The sequence below is a fragment of the Phyllostomus hastatus genome, unplaced genomic scaffold (genome assembly GCF_019186645.2).
Source record: "Phyllostomus hastatus isolate PE091 unplaced genomic scaffold, TTU_PhHast_1.1 phas_scaffold_78, whole genome shotgun sequence".
NCBI classification, from domain to species: Eukaryota; Metazoa; Chordata; class Mammalia; order Chiroptera; family Phyllostomidae; genus Phyllostomus; species Phyllostomus hastatus.
The window spans coordinates 53,262,489-53,285,910 of NW_025334041.1; the positions used below are offsets into that span (position 1 = coordinate 53,262,489).

A 23,422-nucleotide genomic window follows, 5' to 3' on the forward strand; every position below is an offset into this window, starting at 1 on the left:
TTATCAACACACTGTGAATGAGATAACAGGGGAACCTATCAAATGACAGTATAACCAGTCAAGCAATGAAGATTATACAGAAAGAAAAAGAATACCAAAATGTCAGAAAAGTGAGAAAAAAAAAGAATACAAATTTGCAGTAACTTGCATGCTCAAAAAAAAGCATAACATGTAATGCATGAGAGATAAATTTGGAGTGGAAGGAATAGCACTAGGATGAAAGGAAGAGAAACATAAGGAATTGAGAGGTATAAAAATAATAAGAACTAAGAAATAAAAAGTTACTTAAAAAACAAGATAAAATCAAACAATCAAACAACAACAGCTGCAAAATAACAACAACAACAAAAACCCTTCTTGTTGGTTTTTAACTGGCCAAACCAGTTTTTCTGCTCTTGCTGGCTTTAGCAGGCTGAGGGGTGATTGGAATGCTTCTCACTCTTTCTAGTCAGTACTCAAATCAGTCTCTTGCCTACTGTCCCCGGGGCTAGCACAGCGCTCTCCCCGTAGCCGATCTGATGCCTTCCCGCAGGACCCTGGGTGTGCGTATGGGTGCTTCAAAGCACGCTCTCTGGAGCTCACTGCCGAGCTCACTGCCGTGGTCTCCTGGGCTCTGGGTATCACAGAGCGCCCGTATCTTTTCTTGTTCACTGTGTAAGCTCTGGGTATCGCAAGGGTTCGCGCCCTTCCCCCAAATTTCACCACTGCGGGCTCCAGGAACTTGGGAAGCTCCAGGAACTCTCGAAGCGCTGCGTCTTTCCCAGGTTCATAGTGTGCGAGTCAGGAATCCCGAAGGGGTGCGTGCTTCCCCGAGTTTACCACCGCAGGCTCCAGAAACCCGGAACACCCGTGCCCTTTCCTTGCTCAGGGCTGTGGGGTCTGGGTCTTCCACAGAACCACACTCTCACCGGGTTGGGGGTGTGGGCACACGGCCAGGCCGCCCTTGGTCGAGCAAGCTGGAGGACTCACTCTTCCCAGGGCTATGCGTGGGTGCTTGCAGCCCCATTTTGATTGTCTCTCAGTCTCACCCTCCTCTCTGTGCCTTCAAGCAACAAGGCCTCCCCCGGTGCTGCTCAATCCTTGTCCGGGAAGGAGCAGTGACTGCGCTCTCCCGGGTGCCCTGAGGCAGACCTGGGAGCACCGGTCCTGGGGGCTGCAACCTCCCTGGTCCCTGTGCTGATCCCTGGGCCCTTATTATCCTGAAGGAGTCTCCTTACCGACTGGGTTTTCAGTGTCCACTATAATTTTTGATGTCCTGTTTTCATAAATGTTGCGATATCGTAGGCCCCTTGCTCTGCTCCTCCGCAGATCCGCGAATTTCTCTCCCATGCATAGAGGAAGGGGATCATGCGCTTTCCAACAAGGCCACCATCTTCTAGAAGACCACATTTTCTTTAATCATTCATCCTTCATCGGATACTTAGGTTGGTTCCATGCCTTGGCTATTGCAAATAATGCTGTTGTGAACATCGGGCTGCATACATATTTTTGAGTTAGGGTTTGGTTTCCTTTGAATGAATACTCAGATGTGGAATTGCTGGATCATACTTCTTTTTTAACTTTTGGGGGAAACTTTATATTGTTTTTCATAGTGTATGCACCAATTCACATTCCCACGAACAGTGCACAAGGGTTCTCTTTTATCCCCGTCCTTACCAGTACTTGTTATTTCTTTCCTTTTTGATGATAATAGGCATTCTAACAGATATGAGGTGATGCCTGTTATAATTAATGACTCTATTACTTTTGACAAGAATCATGATGAGTCAGCATAATTGGTAAAAAGGGAAATAGATTTGGAGTCCCTGAGTTCTAATCTTGATCATTTTACCTTTGTGACATACTAATTGTTATTGCCATGATGGAGCAGAAAGACACTATGGGAACTTTGATTTAATTATATATGAGAATTTATAACATTTTACAAAGTGAAACTAAATATATAAAACATCTTTAATATGAAAATTATAAATGCCACAAAATCCTGTAAAATATAGTACATCTAGTAAGATATAAGTAAAATCCAGTAAAAAGCTTATTAAAATATAAACATGGGCATTTTTTAAACTATTTTTTTATTTAAGATTTTATTTATTTCTTTTAGAGAGGGGAAGGGAGGGAGAAAGAGAGGGAGAGAAACATCAGTGTGCAGTTGCCTCTCATGTGCCCCTTGTTAGGGACCTTGCCTACAACCCAGGCATGTGTCCTGACTGGGAATCAAACCCGGTGGCCCTTTGGTTTGCAGGCTGGCGCTCAATACACTGAGCCACACCAGCCAGGGCTAACCATTGGCATTATTATAACACAAACCATTGGCTATATAAGAATGTCTGCATAAGCTCTGATTTGGCAGTGGCTCACACTACCAATCTTATCCCTAAGAAGCCACCTCTCATATCTCTAGATGCAAATATATTACATCCTGAAAAGGCCTGTCCACTCTGTGTCTATGATTGGACTCCTATTCTCACAGGGACAAAAAAGAAGAGGAATGGAATGTGGTCCTGCTGCTTAAGAGGAGCTGGCTTAATGAAAATGTTCTCCAATTTGGGATGCTGCCTAAAAGACTTTGGAGATTTGAGTTGCAGTCCAGTCTCTAACAACCTGATAGTGAATCCTCACTCAATAGATAGTGCCAACCAGGAACTGTCTGAGGTAGTTAGTAGAGCAGTGTCAAATGCCTATAGCTGCATCACAATGGGAGGAGCCCACAGCTTGGTAATTGGTACTGTTAGTGGCCATGCCCAACAATGTCCAGACCTTTGTGTGATCTGGGATGCCCACACTGACATCAGTACACCCCTCACTACTTCATCTGAACTGTGATTTTTCATCCCAGGAGCTGTGATTTTTCTAAGTCTAACCTTGTACCTCTTCCCCAAGTATGTACATTGGTCTAAGAGACATGGACCCTCCTGAACATTTTCTTTTCTTTTTTTATTTTATTTTAATTGTTTTTCAAGTACAGTTTTCTGCCTTTTATTCCAATCCCAGCCCACCCCCCAGCCCTCCCTCCCTCCCTCCCATTTCCAACCCCCCCAGTTTTGTCCATGTGTTCTTTATACTTGTGAATATATTCTTTTAATGAATTATGATAATCGCTATTTTCCCATGAGAGACATAGGTTGACTTGATATCCAGAAGGTGATGGAACAGACATTTGGGCTGCTGATTGGCAAAAAACAAAGGCCACGTCTGAATTTTGGTATCAATGAATTTGACCCTGCACTTGCTCTAGCAACAGGAACCCTTATTGTAGGGGGACTAGCCTGTTGAGAAGGCATGTACATCACAGAAAATATACAATTCAATGCTGAATTTTGTTGGAGTCATTCTTCAGTTGGCTATTCAGAGATGCCAAGGCCTGGCAGTGGATGTGATTGCTTTAAGTTTGGTCAGACAGGGAGGGAGGGCACAATGCCTTTGACAGACTTTCTACTCCCAGTTCACCAGATGAGTCAGAAAATGAACATGTTAGAATTTACTGTGTGCTGACATATGTTTGTCACAGTGTACAGACATTCCAGAGTTGTGAGGCATTTTGAGGGGACAGACACTCCATGACCATCTTGAACAATACTGCCTTACTGATAATATTTACCCATTCACACAATTGTAAGATTTTCTTTCCCCTCCAGTTTGGTGACCAATAACACTGTAAATGTATTTTGTAGTTGACAGGGTATTAATATGTTAGAGTACAATGTAAATTTTAAGAAGTCATAAGTAGCATTTACTACCTCGGTAAAAAGAAAAGGAATAGCAGCATATATGAATTTTTTAAAAACTTGGCTCTACTTGAAATTTTTTTTAAAAATCAAGAAAAAGTCAATATAAAATATTATTCAGTCTTCAATAAGAAATTATTGTCCTTATGAAAATAGGGTTAAATGATATCACCAAATGAGTGTATATTTGTGTAAAACCTTAGAAATCATGAAGGGGTTTTTTTTTTTTTTTTCTTCCTGAAACAATAGGGGAAAATGAAGAGGAAATAAACTAATTCTAAATTTTTTTCTTCATTTTAGGGAGTTCTGTCTCTTTTTAATAACTTTGAGGGGATTTCTAATCTTTTTGTCTGTTTTCAGTCTTTTTACTGTTAAGAAGGGGGAGTTTTGTTTCAAAGAATTTTGTACCTCTAGTTCTTTAGTTTCTTCAAGTATGGAAGGAGAGTAGGATGTATTACTTGTATTAATTTCAGTACTCTCATTTTCATATTTTTTGAACTAGCATGCGAATTTGCAATGGAAGTTTTGCTGTGTTTTGTTCCTTTCACTGATGATTATAAATTTATTTAAAAAAGATACTTTGTCAATGAGTTAATAATATTTAATTAAAAATTTTAATGCAGTTTATAATTCTCTGGGGAGGGTAGACTTTGTTTTGCAGTTATATGTGTATGTATAAAGTAAAAACATGAGTCATTAACCTCTATCTCAAGATGTAAATATTTCAGTATTCAGATGAAATAAAACAAGGAAATAATATCACTCTAACAAAATAGTATTTTGGCATTTAAAATTAACATAATATCCTAAAGAACCGAAAACCAGTATTATAATTGCTCTATAAAAGTATTTGTTTAATGTGAAAAGTTGAGTGACCTTTTAATGTGAACGTTTCCTAAAAATCAAGAAAACAATTTTCTGTAATAAATGTTTTTGGCAAGGTATCACTAGATGATTGAGGGAAGATTCTCAAATGTCACTTCCTCTGTAGTCTCTGATTCACACATGGTGCTCCCTTGCATTTGCATTTCATATTATACAGAGTTCTTAGTTTTTTCTATTTCTACTTGTCATTATGTTTTCATATCATATTTCCATTGAAATCAGTGAGAGCAGGGTCTGAATTTTATTCTACTTCATATTCATAGTGTACAGCACACAGATTATTAAAATTTTGAGTGAATGAATGAATGAAATGCAGAAGTGGGAAGGTTCTGTCGAATAAGTGTAATATTTAAGGTGGATGTAATGTGGATAGGTGAAGAGGAGTGTATTCTAATTCATGGCTGTCATATTTGTTTTATGAGGTGATGAAAGATTGATTGGTATATTCTCTAAAAAATATCATGTTTTAAAATGACATTCATTTTCTCATTTTCTTAAAAATCTGAACTCATTTCCACCATATAGATGTGCTAATAAAAATTTTGTGAAGGAAGTATTACTGATTGACTTGTATATTCTTTTACTACTCACATGTTTACTTTACTAGATCCTAGACCTGGGCAAATTCAGTTCCTTAGTTGCCTTAGCCACTTTTCATGTGCTCTGTAGTTGAAAAATGTTTATTGTACTAGGTCCTAGATCTGGGAAGTTCAGTTTCTTAACTGCATTGGCCACCTTTCGATTGCATTTGGATACTGACTACATTTTGGATTTGGTAGAACATTTCTCTGAAATCATCAAGTTCTATTGAATAGTGCTAGGATTTTAAAAAAATAATGTCTGATACCTGTCTCAATCTAGTGTCTGGGAACCAAAAGGATTAGTACTTGTTAGAGGTAAATCAGATTAATATATGAATGACAAACTAATTTCTGTTCAAAAGTTTTTCTTTATTGTTATTAATTTGGTTTATATCTAGTTGTTAAAATGTTAGTTGGAGGTGTTGAGTTTCAGAAGAAATGAAAACAATTAAAATAATAGAGGCTGTACAACCTACCAAATAAACAAGAGAACTTTGCTATGGAGTCTGTTTCTACCAACTGCAAACTTCTTTTTTCTCCACCTTAAAAAAAGAATGAGCTTACAGGTTATTAAGAATATAATTTTTTTCTGTTACATTGGGTGTCCAGCCACATATTGAGGCAGGATTGAAATTTTTTATTTACTGGGGACTGCTTATATTTAGTGTTGTTCATTATGGCATGTAAAAGATAAAGCTTATAAAATAGTCTCATTTGTACATTTCATTTGTATCTGGAATTTTATGTGAATTTCCAGTTAAGGGTACCAGGCCAGAGATTTAGTGTTAAGATCCTTCTACCCTCTTCCTGTGTAGCACTATCAGAATTACTATGTAGCAGCCATTTTTCAACAAGTGTGCCGCAAGAATTTTTTCCCTTAGATTGCCAAATAAAATAATGACAACAGACAACAACAGATAGCTCTTAGGTGTGAATGAACCAAAATTATGCCTCTTTTTTTTTGGTCACATTGGCAAAAAATACAGTTTTGGTATGCTGCAGAATTTTAGTATTAGTTTATGTGTCATGAGATGAAAAAGGTTGAAAATTGCTGCCCTATAGAATTAGTAACTTTTAGTGTGGGGCAGAGGAGGAGAAAGATTTAAAACGTTAATGTATAGACTTTCTCTACTTAATTATAAAAGTAATGTTTCTTTTCATAAACTTGGAAAATAAAATATAAAGATGAAAATAAAATGACCCAGATATTATCATTATAATTTTTCTGTATATTTTCCCAGTATGTCTTTCCTTACAGTTATGATTATTTAGTCCTAAACTGAGGTTCTGCTTCTTGCATAAGTAACAGGATTTTTTAAAATTGTCATAATTTGTCACTCACTGTAATGGACCATATTTTATTTCTCCATTGTTGTATATTTAGGTTCTTTAGGCATTTTTTTGCTTCCTATACTGAAATTGTACACTGGGAAACTCAGGCAGTGGTGTGCAGCTATTCATATTCCTATAGACAAAGAGGGACTTTATTTGCTCAGAAAAGTTCCAACCAACTTTGAATTATACGTTTGGTTAGGAATTATGTAGTGACTCACAAAGGTTCTGGAATTAAATAGCAGATATTCCATCATTCCTAGCAGTCAAGTGAATCCATGGACACTGGACCCATATTCCTTTCATTCCATTGTTACTATGCATAAAATTTTTATCTACATCTGATTACTCCCTCAAATTATTAAATATAGGAATACAAGGTCAAAGGATTTGAACTTTGAACTTTCTTGACATATATCACCAAGTTACCCAGAACGGTTGTGCCAATTTACATTCTCAAATATAGGTTGGGAATAGAATAAACTACGAATAAAAAGGAATTGCCTCAACCTGTATAGGGCAACTATGAAGAAAAGAATGCCCATTCTCATGACTTCTGTTCAACGTCTCCAGGGCAGTTAGGCAAGAAAATGACGTAAAAGGTAACCAGATATGAAAGGAAGAAGTTAAAGTGTTTTTAATTGGTTTGTGTGTTTGTATCTGTGTACACACAGCACAGAAAATCCTATGGAATTCATTAAAAAACTCTTACAACTAATAAATGAGTTTAGCAAGATAGCAGGATACAAGAGGAATATGCATAAATCTGTTTTAGTTCTGTATACTAACAGTGTACAATCCAAAGCAAAATTAAAAAGCAGTTTAGAGTTCCAGTCAAGAAGGAGCAGTAGGTAAACACGACTTACCTCCTCAAACAACCACAGCAAAAATTACAACTGGACCATAAAACAAATATCATGCAGAATTGTCAGAAAATTCCTTGGTTGTACAGAAGTCTGACAACCAAGGAATTCAAGAAGTCACATTCATTCAGACAGGTAGGAGCGTGTGGTGGATAAAAATCAAGAGGGAAAACTTGGGAGCCAGGGATCCCAGCCCCACACTAGGCTACCCAGCCCAGTGTTCCATTGCCAGGAAGATAAATCCCCATAACTTATGACTGTAAAAACCAGTGGGGGTTGGGGTGGCAGAAGAAATGGTGAAATTCTTGAGTTGCCTGTTAAAGATCCCACAACAGACTTGGGACTTAGACAGACTCACTCCCTCTAGGCTTTAGTGCCGGGTCAGCAGCTGGAAGGGCATCAGTGGCATACAGGGAGAGATTGAAGTGTTTGGTATCAGGGCAAGTGCCAGGGGGCAGCTTCCTCCCGGACAAAACTCCAGAGCCAGGCATCAGCATTGACCCCTTCTTGAGCCCTCCCCTACACAGAGTCACAGAGCAGCAACAGCATATAGGAGACTCCATCAACCTAGTTCATGCAGTTGCTTCTCCCTGGTGGTTACCTAAGGCTCTGCCCCAGCTACCTAACTGGTGTGCTTTTCTACTAAGGTGGAATCAGAGCAGTTCTGCTTCTAATACAGAGGTACTCAATTTTTTGATACCAGAGACTGGTTTTGTGGAAGACAATTTTTCCACAGGTCGGGTTTGGAGAGGAGGCAAAGCTCAGCTGGTAACGTGAGTGAAGTGTTGCTTGCTGGCCTGCCACATACATCCTGCTGAGCAGCCTAGTTTTTAACCAGCCTGTGTCCTGGGAATTGGGAACCCCTGACTGATAGGGGTCTCCCATAGAAACAAACACAAGGAGGATGCCAAAATGAGGAGACTAAGAAATATGGCCCAAATGAAAGAACACAACAAAACTCCAGAAAAAGAACTGAGCAAAATGGAGACGAGCAATCTATCAGATGCAGAGTTCAAAACACTGGTTATTAGGATGCTCAGTGACCTCACTGGGTACTTCAACAGCATAAATAAGACCGAGGCAGAAATGAAGATTACAGTAAATTAAATAAAGAAAATTTACAGGGAACCAACAGTGAAGTGGATGAAGCTGAAAATCAAATCAATGACTTGAAACATATAAGGAAGAAAAAAAAGTACCACAAAAAAAAGGATAGGCTAAGGAGCCTCTGGGACAACTTCAAATGTGCCAGCATTTGAATCATAGGGGTGCCAGAATGAGAAGAGGAAGAGCAAGAAATTGGACACTTACTTGAAAAAAAAATGAAAGAAAACTTCCCTAATTTGATGAAGGAAGTAGACATACAAGTCCAGGAAGCACAGAAAGTACCAAACAAGATGGACCCAAAGAGGACCACACCAAGACACATCATAATTAAAATCCCAAAGGTTAAAGATAAAGAAAGAATCTTAAAAGTATATAGTTACCTACAAAGTAGTTCCCAGAAGATTACGAGCTGACTTCTGAAAAGAAATTTTCCAGGCTAGAAGGCACTGGCAAGAAGTATTCAAAGTGATGATAAGCAAGGACCTACAACCTATATTACTCTCTTCAGCAAAGCTATCATTTAGAATTGAAGGGCAGATAAAGTGCTCCCTAGGCATGGTAAAGCTAAAGGAGTTAATCATCACCAAGCCCTTATTATATGAAATGTTAAAGGGACTTATCTAAGAAAAAGAAGATCAAAACTATGAACATTAAAATGGTAATAAATTCACAACTATCAACAGTTGAATCTAAAAGACAAATGAAGTAAATAAGCAGAACAGAAATGGAATAATAGATATGGAAATCATTTGGAGGGTTATCAGGAGGGGGCAAGAGGAAGGTTGGGGGAAAAGGTGCAGGAATTAAGAAATACAGATTGGTATATACAAAATAGATGGGGATGTTAAGAACAATATAGGAAGTAAGGTATCCAAAGAATTTATGTGCATAACCCATGGGTATGAACTAAGGGGGGTGATTGCTGGAGGGGGAGTATCAGGTGGAGGGGGCAAAAGGGGAAAAATTGGGACAACTCTTAATAGCATGATAATTAAAAAGTTAAAAAAGAAAAGTTTAATTCATTATAATCTTTAAAAAATCAAATATTTAGGAATAAATTGACAAAAGAACTGTAAGACCTATACTTTGAAAACTACAAACATCATTGAAATAAATAGAAGACCTTAATAAATGGAAAGACATTTCATGTTCATGGGTCTCCATACTCAGTGCAGTCTCTTGTCAAAATCCCAGTTGGCTTTTTTTCATAAACTAACAAACTGATCCTAAAATTGATATGAACATTTAAGAGAGAGAAAGTAGCCAAAAAAAATTTTTTTAACAAAGTTAGAGGATTCATTCTTCTTAATTTCAGATTTTACTGCAAAACTAGAGTGATCAAAATTGTGGTGCTGGTGTTTAGATACACATATATACCAGTGGAATAGAATTGAAAGTCTAGAAATAAGCCCTTGCATTTATGGTATTTTAAGAGATACTAGGACAATTCATTGGAAAACAATAGCCTCTTCAGTTGTCAGTGCAGGGTCAAGTGGATTTCCACATGCAAAAGAAGGAAATTGGACCTCTTCCGAACACTGAACACAATTATTTAACTCAAAATGGATCATTGGCCTGATAAGAGCGAAAACTAAAAGCCTCATAAAAAAATATGAGTAACTTTTTGTGACCTTGGATTATCCTTTTTTAGTTACAGCATTTAAGGAAGGCACAATGAAGGTCATTGACCAAAAATATAGTATATTGAACTTCATCAAAATTAAAACCTTTGCCCTGGCTGCTGTGGCTCAGTGGATTGAGCGCCAGACTGTGAACCAAAGGGTTGCTGGTTTGATTCCCAGTCAGGTCACATACCTGGGTTGCAGGTCAGGTCCCCAGTAGGGGGCACTTGAGAGGCAGCCACACATTGATGTTTCTCTCCTTTTTCTTCCTTCCCCTCTCTATAAATAAATAAATTATTTTTAAAAAAGTTTTAAAAATTAAAACCTTTTATTCATTAGTGGACAGTACTGAGAACGTAAAGAGACAAATCATCAAATGGGAGAAAACATTTTTGAAATCACTATCTAATAAGGGAGTTGTATCTAGAATGTACAGTTGACCTTGAACAATGCAAGGGTTAGGGATACTGACCCCACACATAGTTGAAAATCCACATATAATTATTAACTCCCTAAAAGCTTAAGTTGTTCCTTAGTATTTGCGGGGCGTTGGTTTCAGGATACCCTGTGGTACCAAAATCCATGGATGCTTAGTTCCCTGTGTAAAATGGCATAGATCAGTGCATACAGTCAGATCTCCAAAACTGCAGATTGAAAACAATACAAGTATTTATTGAAAAAATCCCTATATAACTGGACCTATGCAGTTCAAACCCATGTTGTTCCAGAATTCTTTAAAACTAAATTTACAAAAGAAAACCTTCAGCCCTGGCTGGGGTAGCTCAGTGGATTGAGTGCGGGCTGCTAACCAAAGCATCACAGGTTCAATTCCCAGTCAGGGCACATGCCTGGGTTGCAGGCCATGGCCCCCAGCAACTGCACATTGATGTTTCTCCCTCTCTCTCTCTCTCTCCCTCCCTTCCCTCTCTAAAAATAAACAAATAAATAAAAGTCTTTTTTAAAAACTTAAAAAAAAAGAAAACTTTCTTAAACGGAGGAACTGAATAGACATTTCTTAAAAGAAAATATGCAGACAGCGAATAAGCACATGAGATGTTCAACATCATAACCACTGGGGAAATGCAAATTAAAACCACAAAGAGATAACACTTTTTCACACTCTGTAGACTGTAAGATAACCATAACAAAAAGATACTGATAGCTGTTGGAAAAGATGTAGAGAGACTGGAGGACTTTCATATTTTTTTATGGGATTGAAAAATAGTATCCCCACAATTGAAAACAGTCTGGCATTTTGTCAAAATTTTAAGAATTACCACGTGACCTAGAACTTCTATCCCTAGGGATACATCTCAGAAAAATAAAAACATACGTCCACAGAAAAACTTCCATACCAGTGTTCATAGCAGGATAATTCATAATAGCCAAAAAGAGCAAACAACATAAATGTCCATCAACTGATGAATAGATAAAATCTACTATAGGTATCCTACTTTCTGAATGTTTTTGTTGTGACACTTTGCTTTTATGAAGGACCCACATTAGTACCTGTTTTTGTTAATGGAAAGAAATCTAAAGAGCATTTTAATTTTTACATAATGCAGATCTTCTGTAAAACTGAAGTGATTTATCACAAATTTGTGAAAAGTATGGAATACTCTTAGCTTTATACCATTGACTTATAAAAAGTTTTGTAGGAATCCTCTTCTTTCAGGTAGCGGGGGGGGGGGGGGAAATCGGTGTGTCCATGTAGTGGAAGTTATTCTGTCATAAAAAGGAATGAACTAAAATCAACAAATTGGATAACCGAGATGAAATGGACAAGTTCATAGAAACAACCTACCGAGAATCATGAAGAAGAAAATCTCAACAGACCTATAACTAAAAGGTGATGAATCTATAATCGAATCTCCAACAGAAAAAAGTCCAGAACCATATGGCTTCACTGATTAATTCTACCACTTAAAGAATTAATACCAGTGCTCTTCAGATTCTTCTGAAAAATTGAACAAGAGGAAATACTTACCAGCTTATTCTGTAAGGCCAGCATTACTTTGATACTGAAACCAGGCAAAGACACTACAAAAAAAACTACAGAGCAACATTCCTGGTGAATATTTACACAAAAACTTTCAGCAAATACTTGCAAACTGAATTCAGCAGTTTATTAAAAGGATTATACATTATGACCAAGTAAGATTTCTGGATTGCAAATATAATTCAACATATGAAAATAAACCAGTGTAATATACTACATTGTAATATACTACTTAATATACATTAACAGGATTAAGGACAGAATCACATGGCCATCTCAGTATATGGCAGAGAAAGCATTTGACAAAGTTGGGCACCCTTTCACGATAAAAACACTCAACAGACTGGAAATGGAAGGAAACTATATCAACATATTAATTGCCATATTAATATGCAAAAAGTCTGCAGCTAACATTCTCAGTGGTAAAAGACTAAAATTAGCATTTCTTATAAAATCGGGTAGAAGAGAAGGATACCTGCTTTTGTCACTTTTATTCAACATAATGCTGGAAGTGAGTAGTCAGCAATTAAACAAGAAAAAGACATTCAAATTGGAAAGGAGGAAATAAAGTTATTTCTGATTGTAGATAACATGAGCTTATATGTAGAAAATCCTAAAGAGTCCACATACCAAAAAAAGTGAGAATAAATAAAAGCACCCAGAAAGGTAGCAGGGCAGAAAATCAACATGCAAAAATTTTCTGTACCCTCAACAGTGAGCAATTTGAAAAAGAAATGAGAACTATTCTGTTCATAATAGCATCAAAAGAAATCCATTTATAATAATATCAAAGTAATAAGATTGGAATAAATTAAGGAGATGAAAGACTTGTAAACTGAAAGAAGACTCCGGTAAATGAAAGACATCTCTATTCATGGATTAGAAGACTTAATGTTGGTAGGGTGTTAATACTATGCAAAGCGATTTATGTACTGTATTTTTCAGACCATAAGACACACCTAGGTTTTAGAGGAAGAAAATAGGAAAAAAATTTGAAGCAAAAAATGTGGTAAAATATTTCATAACATAATATTTCACCAGTATAAATGTAAACAGAACTCAACAGCAGCATTGACAACCATTATTCCTCCCAAATTTTGCAGGGGGGTACATCTTACAGTCTGAAAAATATGGTAGGTTCAGTGCAATTCCTATGAAAATCCCAACAATGCTTTTTTGCAGAAATAGAACAGTTCACCCTAAAATTCATATAGAATCTCAAGGGACTCCTAATTACCAAAGTAATCTTGAAATAGAAGAACAAAGTTTGAGATCTCACACTTTCTGATTTTAAAAATCACAAAGCTACAGTAATCAAATAGTGTAATACTGGCAGAAACACAGACATAGAGAAGAGTGGTACAGAGTAGAGAGCCCAGAAATAAGCTGTTGTGTCTATGGCCAAATTATTTTTGACAAGAGTGCTAAGGCATTCAGTTTCAACAGGTGGTATGGGGAAAACGGAATATGTACATGCCAATCAATGAAGTTGGACATTTACCTAACACCATATACAAAAATTAACTTAAAATTTAAAAATTAAAAATTAAAACTTAAAATGATTGAAGACCTAGACTTATGAGCCAGAACTACATAACTGTGAACAAGAAAACATTAGGGGGAAACTTCATGACATTAGAAGTGACAATGGTTTCTTAGGTATGATGCTAAAACCACAGGCAACAATAAAATAGATAAATTGGACTGCATCAAAAGTAAAATATGAATCAAAGTACTGATCAGTAAAAAAAGCAACCCATGTTAATGGGAGAAAATAATTTGCTTATTGTATATCTGATAAGAAAGGGTTCACATCCAGTTTATATAAAGAACTGCAACCCAACAACAACAAGATAAAAGGACTTACATAGACATTAAACACATGAAAAGATGTTCAACATCACTAATCTTTAGAAAAATGGTAATCAATACCACATTGAGTTACTGTTTTATAAGCATTAAAATGACTATCAAAAATAAAAGTAAAAGCAATAGTAGAAAATATCAAGTGATGGAAAGGATGTGGAGAAATTGGAATTGCCCCTGGGATGTACAATGACACAGTTACTGTGGAAAAATACGGCAATTTTTCAAAAATTCAAAGTAGAACTACCACATGTCTATACTCAAAAGAATCGAAAGTAGCATCTTGAAGTTATTTGTACTCCATGTTTACAGTAGCATTACTTAAATAGCCAGGAAGGAGGTGGCAGCAATCCAAGTGTCCTTGGACAGATGAATTGATAAGCAAATAGTGGCATATACATACAGTGCAGTATTATTCAGCTTTAAAAAGGAAAGCAATCCTGTCAAATACTACAACATGGATGAACCTTGAGGACATTATGCTATAGCGAAATATATGCTATACTCACTATAAGCTATAGTGAAATAAGCCAGTCACAAAAGGACAAACATTGTATGATTCTACTTGTGTGAGGTACCTGAGGTAGTGAAATTCATAGAGACAGAAAGTACAATGGTGATTACTGAGGGTGGAGGGAGTGAGGAATGGGAAGTTACTGTTCAATAGGTACAGAACTTCATTTTTGTAAGATGAAAAGTGGTCTCCAAATAGATAGTGGTGATGGTTGCAAACAGTGTGAATGTACTTAATGCTAGTAAACTGCACATTTAAAAATAAGATGGTAAATTTTCTTATGTATATTTCACCACTGTTTTTAAAAATTAAAAAAGGAATGAAGTGTTGCCTATGCTACAACATGGATGAACCTTAAAAGCCTTATGTTATGTGAAAGTAGCTAGTTATAAAAGATTGTACTCTATGTTTCCATTATATAAGATGTTCAGAATAGGCAAATCCATAGAGACAGAAAGTAGATTGGTCATTGTCAGAGACTTGGAGGGGCATTGTAAGTGGAGACTGACTGTAAATGGATACAAGGTTCTTTTAGAGGTGATGAAAATATTCTGAAATTCATTGTGGTGATGGTTGCACAACTCTGTGAATACATTAAAACCAATTGAATTGTACACTTTAAATGGATGAATATGGTATGTGAATCACCTGTATTTTGCCATGTATAATGCACACTTTTTTGCCCAAATTTTTGAGGCAAAAATAAGGATGCATAGTATACATGGGTAGTCCTACTTCTGTATCTTTATAGATGTTTTTAATTCTTCTGTTTATGTTTATGCATTAAAAGTACAACTCTAGAAAGCAATAATGATATCTGTATGAAAATTAATACTCTGGAAGCAATAATTGGTTTTATTTCTAAACTTAAATAAAAATTGTATTAAAAAATTAAAGTGAAAGATTGTTTTCCTGAAAGTTAGGGCCAAAAACATGGACATACATTATACATGGGATTGTACTATACATGGCAAAATACAGTAGATTTCAATAAAGCTGTTTAAGACAAAAAGTAAAATCCCCAGCTAGCTCCCAGGAATTTTGTGTTTTCATGAAAAATTCTGTGTAAATTTAAATGGCTTACTGTTGGGGGAGGAGAGGCAGGTTAGGACCAAAAATGGTGCTTGACCTTAAATACTATGCCAAGGAACAGAAATATTAACTTTTCCTTTAAAAACAATACTGAAGTGCTTGTTGTATATTTCAACCAGCATTTATAGTAATTTTATTTGATCTTTGGCAAATTTGACAGATTAAAAATTTTATTGTCTTTTTAATAATTCTTATTACTATGGAGATTGGATGGTTTCTTGTGCTTAGATGCCATTTATATTTCTTTATCCATGTGATACCTGTTTATGTCATATGCTTATTTTTATTAGGGGACTAGTGTTTTTCTTAATTGAGTTGAAAAATTTTTTACATAGTAAGAGTGTTCACATTTTGAATAATTTACGTAAACACTATTCCGCCATCTGGTTTCCTGTTTTCCATGTGTTTCTTATGTTAGTGTTCAATAAATGTTGAGTTGAATTGAGGAGAAAAGTATTTATAAAACAGATTTTAGTCTCTTCCAGAATAACCAAATGACCTTTTATGGTTGTGAGTTCCATATATACAGTAAAAGATATAGGAAAGCGCTGTAGTTATATTCAGTGAAATATAGCAAACAATGTTTTTCAAGGAATAAAAATCAAATCTTACAGGAGTGACTTTCTTCTGGGTCACAAGGAACTATTGAGTTAGTACCCTGTGCTGAAATTTGAAGTTTAAAGAACACAAATTGGAATATATAGATACCCACCAGGAAATGACCTATGGCAAAGGATTGCTAGGCATTTAAAGGAAAAGGAATCTGTCGGAAAGTAGGGAAGGGGTAATGGGAATAGAAAGGGAGGGGGCAGGGAAGGGGCAAGTTTCTCCTAGTAATATTTCCTAAATAGCTGAATAAGAAATAGGTTCTTTTGAGGCAGGTGTGATAATAGTAATGGGAAGTATGTGTAGTGGTTAAGAGTATAGTTTGAATTCTTGCTTCTTCCATTTTACATACTCTTTGTTTTCCTTATCTGAAAAATGTGATAATACTACCTAACTCATAGATGTGTTGTATTAAATGAAATAATGCATATGAAACACTTAGCCTAGAATATTGTACATAAGTACACAGTAAAATTTGCTGCCATTACAGCTTGTTGGTAGATTGTGAAGGCAGAAATAAATCAGCAATGTAATTGTTTATAATTAAGCAGAGAGGATGGGGTTTAGGAGAAAATATTTCAGTTTTAGTCCTTTAATGAAATTTATGTGGAGATCAGACATTAGAAATTTAAAAAAAAATTCTGAAAGCTTAGAAGTACTCTCTAATTATTAATAGTAAAAGTTGTCAAGAAGAGTGAAAAAAGTTCAGTAACATCTGACTAGCTGTGATTATTTGGTTTAACCCACTAGCTGTGATTGGTTAAAAAGTGAGCTCATTGGCTGAATCAAACCCCAGGCTGGGAGAAGGAAATCAAAAGAGTGACAGAAACTCATTAACATGCAATAAGATAGATGCCCATTATGTTTGAAATGGGGAGGAAAAGGTGGAAGTGAAGAAGTGGATGATCTCACATTGAGACTAATGGCCATCAATAAAGAGAATTCTGCATTAAATTCTGCAGTGGGAAAAGGCAGATTACCATTTAGGGCAGTAAACTAAAGGAAAGCTATTAGATTGTTCTGTGGTTTTTTAGTCCTCTCTCAGGAAACCAGTAACCCCTGTTTCTTCATGGTGAAAAGAGGAACGGGACACTCAGGTTTGGGGTATTGTTTTACTTTTATCATTTAGTAGTGTGAGGATGAGCAAATTATTTAGTGTCTCTGTGCCTCATGTATTATAAAGAGATAATATTTTTATTTGTTATTGTGAAGCTTAAATGAGATAAATATGTGAAATTTTTACCTTTTTAATTGTTTACCATTTTTTCTTTATGCTTATTACCATAACGTCAACCTACATACCAGGGTGTTACTCTTAATGTTACAGGAGAGACTTAATACAATAGTTGATCTGTCTTGCAATGACCACATAAGAGTTTCTAATTTCTTACTTTTATTTTTTAGCTTGTGTGTAGAACTCTGTTGAAAATCAGATATTAGAATTTGGAGGGTATTATGCCAGGTTTTACATCTTTAGAGGTGAAATATCTGATGTTTAAAAGAGATACAAACTCTGGCATAAATGCTCTTTTAAACAGATAGGCACAGTTCTCCTTTGTAGTTTATAAAAGGTTTACTAGAAAAAGACATAAATGGGTAATAAGATCAGTAATTTCCAATAAATATTTTTAAAAATTCATCCTCACTCTAATAAATGAAATGTAACTTAAATATATTTTTATCTATCAAATACTTTGATAGATAAAAATATATTTAATGGGTAGTTTTATTAATATATTATGGATAATGAATATATTGATAAATAAATATATATTTATCAATATATTCATTAATATATTATGGGTAGTATTTTTAAAAACTTCTCTGTCTTAATTCTTTTTAAAAGTATAAAAATAACATCTGGTTGAATTAAAACACTGAACTATAGAAGAAAGAACATAAATGAGTAGAAAGGACCTGTATGCATAGAAGCTCTGACATTTGGCTAGCAGTGTGAAGAGACACCAGAGGTTCTCCCTCTTTTTCAATTTCTTTCTAAACTTTTTTTTTGTGTTTTTGCAAAATAAGTGTCTGTGTTTATCATGGACCCAGTTTACAAAAAAAAAGATAGTGTTCTGCAGTTTTGTAATTTGGATATGGTCTCTTTTATACGGCTTTTTCCTGTAGATAAATATTTAGGTTATTGGTTTTTAGTTTTCACCATTAGTGCTTTACCAAACATCATTAACTATAAATCTACATGTATTTGTTTGGATCTTTTTGTAGGGTACTTTCTTAAAAGTGAAATTGTTAGGTTAAATGATATCTTTGTTTAATGTTGATAGTTGCAGCCAAATTAATTTATAAGAAAGCTTATACCAATTTATAGTCTTAACTAAAATTTCATGTGAATATCTAGTTTATTGAAATACAGTATATTATGCCCTGGCTGGCGTAGCTCAGTGGATTGAGCACGGGCTGCGAACCAAAGCATCGCAGGTTCGATTCCCAGTCAGGGCACATGGTTGGGTTGCAGGCCAAGGCCCCCAGCAACCACACACTGATGTTTCTCTCTCTCTTTCTCCCTCCCTTCCCTGTCTAAAAATAAATAAATAAAAAATTAGAAAAAAAGATAAAAAAAATACAGTATATTATGAGTTTTATATTTTTGTCCATCTGATAAGAAAAATTAATACTTCTCTTCCTTATTAAAGTAGTAAGTTTACTTTATGAGTATTAAGTTTATAAGTTTTATGAGTTTAAAGTTTTCTCTATTTTGTGAATTGCCTGTTCTTCTGATATTTTCTTACGGACTTGAGACTTCTATTATAACATAGGTACTAATGGTTACTTCATGTGTTTCACATATCACTTTCTTTATGTGTTTCACATAATATTCCCCATTTCTGTTGCTTGCCTGAAACTTTGTTTTTCTCTGTTCTTTGTTACTCTAAATCTCGTATGTGGTTGGTCACGTTGGTTGGTTTTGAGGTTTTTTGGAGGGAAAGTGATTTGTCTCAAACTTATTAAGTCTCAGCCCTCTGGAAAATTATGACTTTTTCAGTATTTTTTCAACTTCTACTTTAGTTTTAAAAACATATAGATATTTAAATATTTTATTTTTATCTTCCTCTGTTCTGCCAATTTTTACATATATAGAACTCCCACATGTTTTGGGCTCTCCTGTTTTACTGATCTTTTTGTATGTCCTGCTGCCATACCATGTTGTTTTAATATTTGCAGCCTTATATTACATTTTTATTTCTGGTTGTTAAAGGTCTTCTCTCCCATCCCCTTAAAAAATCTTGCTTATTTTCATGCAGTTAGAAAAATACAAGGTATGAAAACTTATTTATAGGAATTTGACTGAAATGATATTAAGAATCATTTGAGGAAGAGCAGGGTTTTTTTTTTTATGCATGGTTTATGGGATCATACACAGGTATTATTCATGTAACACATGAGAGTGAAAACTGGTATAAATTTCAGAGAGTATTTAAGGGCATGGTATGGTGCTTGGCACATAATGATGCACAAACATTTGTTGATATAATGATTCTTTAAAATGTAATATGCTTTAATTTGGCAATGTATTTTTAGAAACGTAAGGAAGTAATCTTGACTTTTCATAGATAAAGCTATGGGAATGTTCTTTATAGTTTGCTTATAATTGCAGAACTTTAGAAATAAATATCTAACAATAGAGTTATTGAACAGAACTATAACATATTATTACTGTGGAATACTATATGGCCATTAAAATTATGTAAAAGTTCAATGATAAGGAAAATTATTCACTCTATAAGTTAGAGGGACCCCCAAAACAATTTATTTTTAAAAATTGTGTATGTATTCTTACATGTTTAAACTTCATTCACTTTTCCCACCACCACCATTCACCACCACCAGCACACCACCCACCATCTCCCCACTAAAAAGGAAGGAAAAAAGTTGCAGTCACCTTCAAAGTATTCTCTCCATTTGATGCAGTACACCTATTGTGATGTTTTTCCTAGTGCTCAAAATAGTTTTTGAAGTTGTCAATTTTGATACTTTTTAGTGCTTCCACTGATTTTTGTTTCACTTCTTCCACATCATCAAAACATTTCCCTTTGAGGACTTTTTTCATCTGGAGAAAAAAAAAAATTTCACTTTGGGTAAAGATTGAGTAAATAGGGAGGACTAGGCATGAAGGTCATGCCATTTTCACTCAAAAACTGAGCATTCAGTATGGTGTGGGCAGGTGTGCTCATAAATAACGCATGAAATGGGCAATGATGTTGAAAGAGTCTTCAGAAAAAAAATTCACTGAGGCCGAATGCAGCCTCTTCTAACAATGTCAGCTGGTACACTGATACAGATGGGTTCCTAGAACACTCTGCTAGCGGGGGAATCCTGTACTATAAAGGGATCCCCCTTCCAGAAAGTAATTCTGAGATTTTTGGGGTGCCCCCTTATATTATAAACTGGAAAAAGTTTACAAAGGAATATGTAAATAAGTCTCCAGTGTTTGTATTAAAAATGTATTCCAGGAGCATAAGGAAATCTTTGGGGGTGGTGAATATTATTATTAGCTTAATTGTAGCCATATCTCAGAGGTGTATACTTTGTGAAAACTACTTAAATTGTACCTTCTAAATATGTGCAGTTTATTGCCAACATGTCAGAGGTGTAAAAATTTACTTTCCCTGTTTAAATGTAATAAACTTCAGGAAAACTATTTTTGTTGCTTCAAGAAGTAAAACCAATAGGATATATACATATAGAGAGAGATTTATTTTAAGAAATTGGGTCATGTGGTTATGGATGTTGGCAAGTCTGAAATTTGTAAGGCTGACTGGTAAGCTGGAAACAATGGCAGGAGTTGATGTTGTATTCTTGAGTTCAAAGGCAGTCAGATTTCCTTCTTCTTCAAGGGTCCTTAGTCTTTTCTCTGAAGGCCTTCAACATTATTGAGGGTAACGTGCACCTCAGAGTCTACTGATTTTAAAGTTAATCACATCTGGGCTTTTTGTACTGGGCAAGGAAGCAGTTTCAGAACTATAGCTCTAGTGTTACTGGGACCTTAAGGAGGCTGTCACCAGCTCTGCACCTCTGCTGGCCATGAGGGTGTGTTCAGCATTGCCGACTTGTACTGAATGTTTGGTGTGGGGTGCAAGGCAGGTCCCACACGGCTACCACACCCTCAAGTGCATGTGGATTGGGTGGGTGACTATGACAAGGAGGATACCACCTGCTACTTTCAGATTCTCAGAAAAGTCTATTCCATTTTGAGGGACAAAGAGTAGAGTGTGTGTACGATGAGCAGGGAACAGGGAACAGCAGGGAACAGTGGATGAGGATTCTGATTGTGTGCACAGCCAAGATTGGGTCTGGGAGATGTATTGAGGGTTACGCTTTATAAAGATATCTCTAGCCCTGGCTCGTGTGGCTCAGTGGATTGAAAGCTGGCCTGTGGACTGAAAGGTCACTGGTCAATTCCTAGTCAGGGCACATGCCTGGGTTGTGGGCCAGGTCCCCAGTTGGGGGCATGTGAGAGGCAACTGATCAATGTTTCTCTTGCTCATTGATGTTTCTTTCTCTCTCTTTCTCCTTGTTTTCCCCCCTCTCTAAAAATAAATAAAATATTTTTTTAAAATAAAAAGATACCTCTACAAGGCATTCAGACTTTTGAGAAGACATACCAAGGTTCTGAAGAAGAGCTGGCTGATAGTAAACAGGCCTGTCTGCACTTCAGAGGGGATCAGATCATGAAGTCTGCTGTATGTGCAGTACACATTGGATCCCAGGATAAGGAACATTATTTAGCAAGCCATTGGTGTTGGGGAGGTCCCATCCTTAATGCCTTCATCAAAGAATTGAAACAAAAGATGAATGCTAGGAAAAAGGAGGGCTCAGGAACTGGCTAAAGAAGTAGAAATAAACAGGAAGGAGTTGGGACTTGAAAAAGAAGATAACTTGAAAGCAGTCATTCAGAGCAGACAAAGGAAACAGGAAAAGGAAATGGACAATATTCTGGCTCAGATGGAAGCAAAGTACTGTAAAATAAGGAGTAGGAAAAAAAAAACAACATTTCTCAATAAAGAAAAGAAGTAATGGAGCCCTGGAAGGTATGGCTCAGTGGCTTGAGCACCAGCCTGTGAACTAAAAGGTCACTGGTTGGTTCCAGGTCAGGACACACGCCTGGGTTGCGGGCCAGGTTCCCAGTTGCGGGTGTGGAAGAGGCAACCAATCCATCAATGTGTCTCTCCTTCTCTTTCTCCTTCCCTTCCCCTCTCTCTAAAAATAAAAACATTAAACCTTAAGAGGAGATAGTAATGGAATTTTCTTTTCAAAAGTCCTTAGGTGTTACTTGGTGGCATTGTAGGCAAGGTACAGTCAAAATGTGAAGACAAAAGTTAATTCAATCCTTGAGGAAAGTTGTCTTTCCTGCCTAAATTATTCAGATTGAGGATGTAAATTAGAGTCTCTCAACCTGATTTTAGCATATCCTAGAAATCTCTGACATTCTGTGAAATCCTCTTGTGAAGGAATTTGGTGGTGATTATTGAGGGAAAAAGGGGAGGTTAGTATACTTCTGACAGTGCTTGCTTCTGTAGATCTGTAAAAGGAACTTCATCTAGAATGTGAGTCCATACTTTCCTTACCAGTTGTCATTTTGTTACACACGAGTGACCTATACAGTATTCTGAGTAATGTGTGTGTTTATTAGAACAGGTACTGTACTTAGCTTGGGTCTTAATATTCTGGAATAGATCCTCTCTTTCTTTCTTTTATTCAGTCAGGTTTTATATTTTTTGCTTGACAAATAGGGAAAACAGGTGTTCACATTACTTCAAACATCTTTATAAGACCTAATGTTTTATTTCTAAGTGTTTTTTATAGATTATGCTATTACGGTTTTTCCATTTTTTTTCTCCCTTTATCCCCTCTCCACCCTGCCCCCCACAACCCTCCAGCATTCCCTGTCCCCTTAGTTCATGTCCATGGTTTGTACATACAAGTTTTTTGAGTCCTCTGTTTCCTATACCATTTTTTAATCTCTCCCTGTCTATTTTATGCCCTCTAATTATGTCTCTTCCCTGTACCTTTCCCCCCATTCCTCTGTTCTCAATCCCCACTGAAATCCCTCCATGTGATGTCCATTTCTCTGATTCTGTTCCTGTTCAAGTTCTTCACTAATTTTTTGTTTTTGTTGTTTTTCTTTTAAGTTCATTTGTTGATAGTTGTGACTTTGTTGTCATTTTAGTGTTAGTATTTTTTATCTTTTTTTCTTAGATAAGTCCC

At 36.0% G+C, this 23,422-nt stretch overlaps 1 protein-coding gene and 1 pseudogene across 1 annotated transcript in view; both read left to right on the forward strand.

Moving 5' to 3' along the window:
- The window catches only part of CDK13 (cyclin dependent kinase 13), a 141,830-nt gene that overhangs the window by 56,896 nt on the left and 61,512 nt on the right, over positions 1-23,422 (forward strand). The gene's annotated exons all lie outside the window — the stretch shown is intronic.
- Positions 21,274-22,231, forward strand: LOC123812079 (annotated as a pseudogene).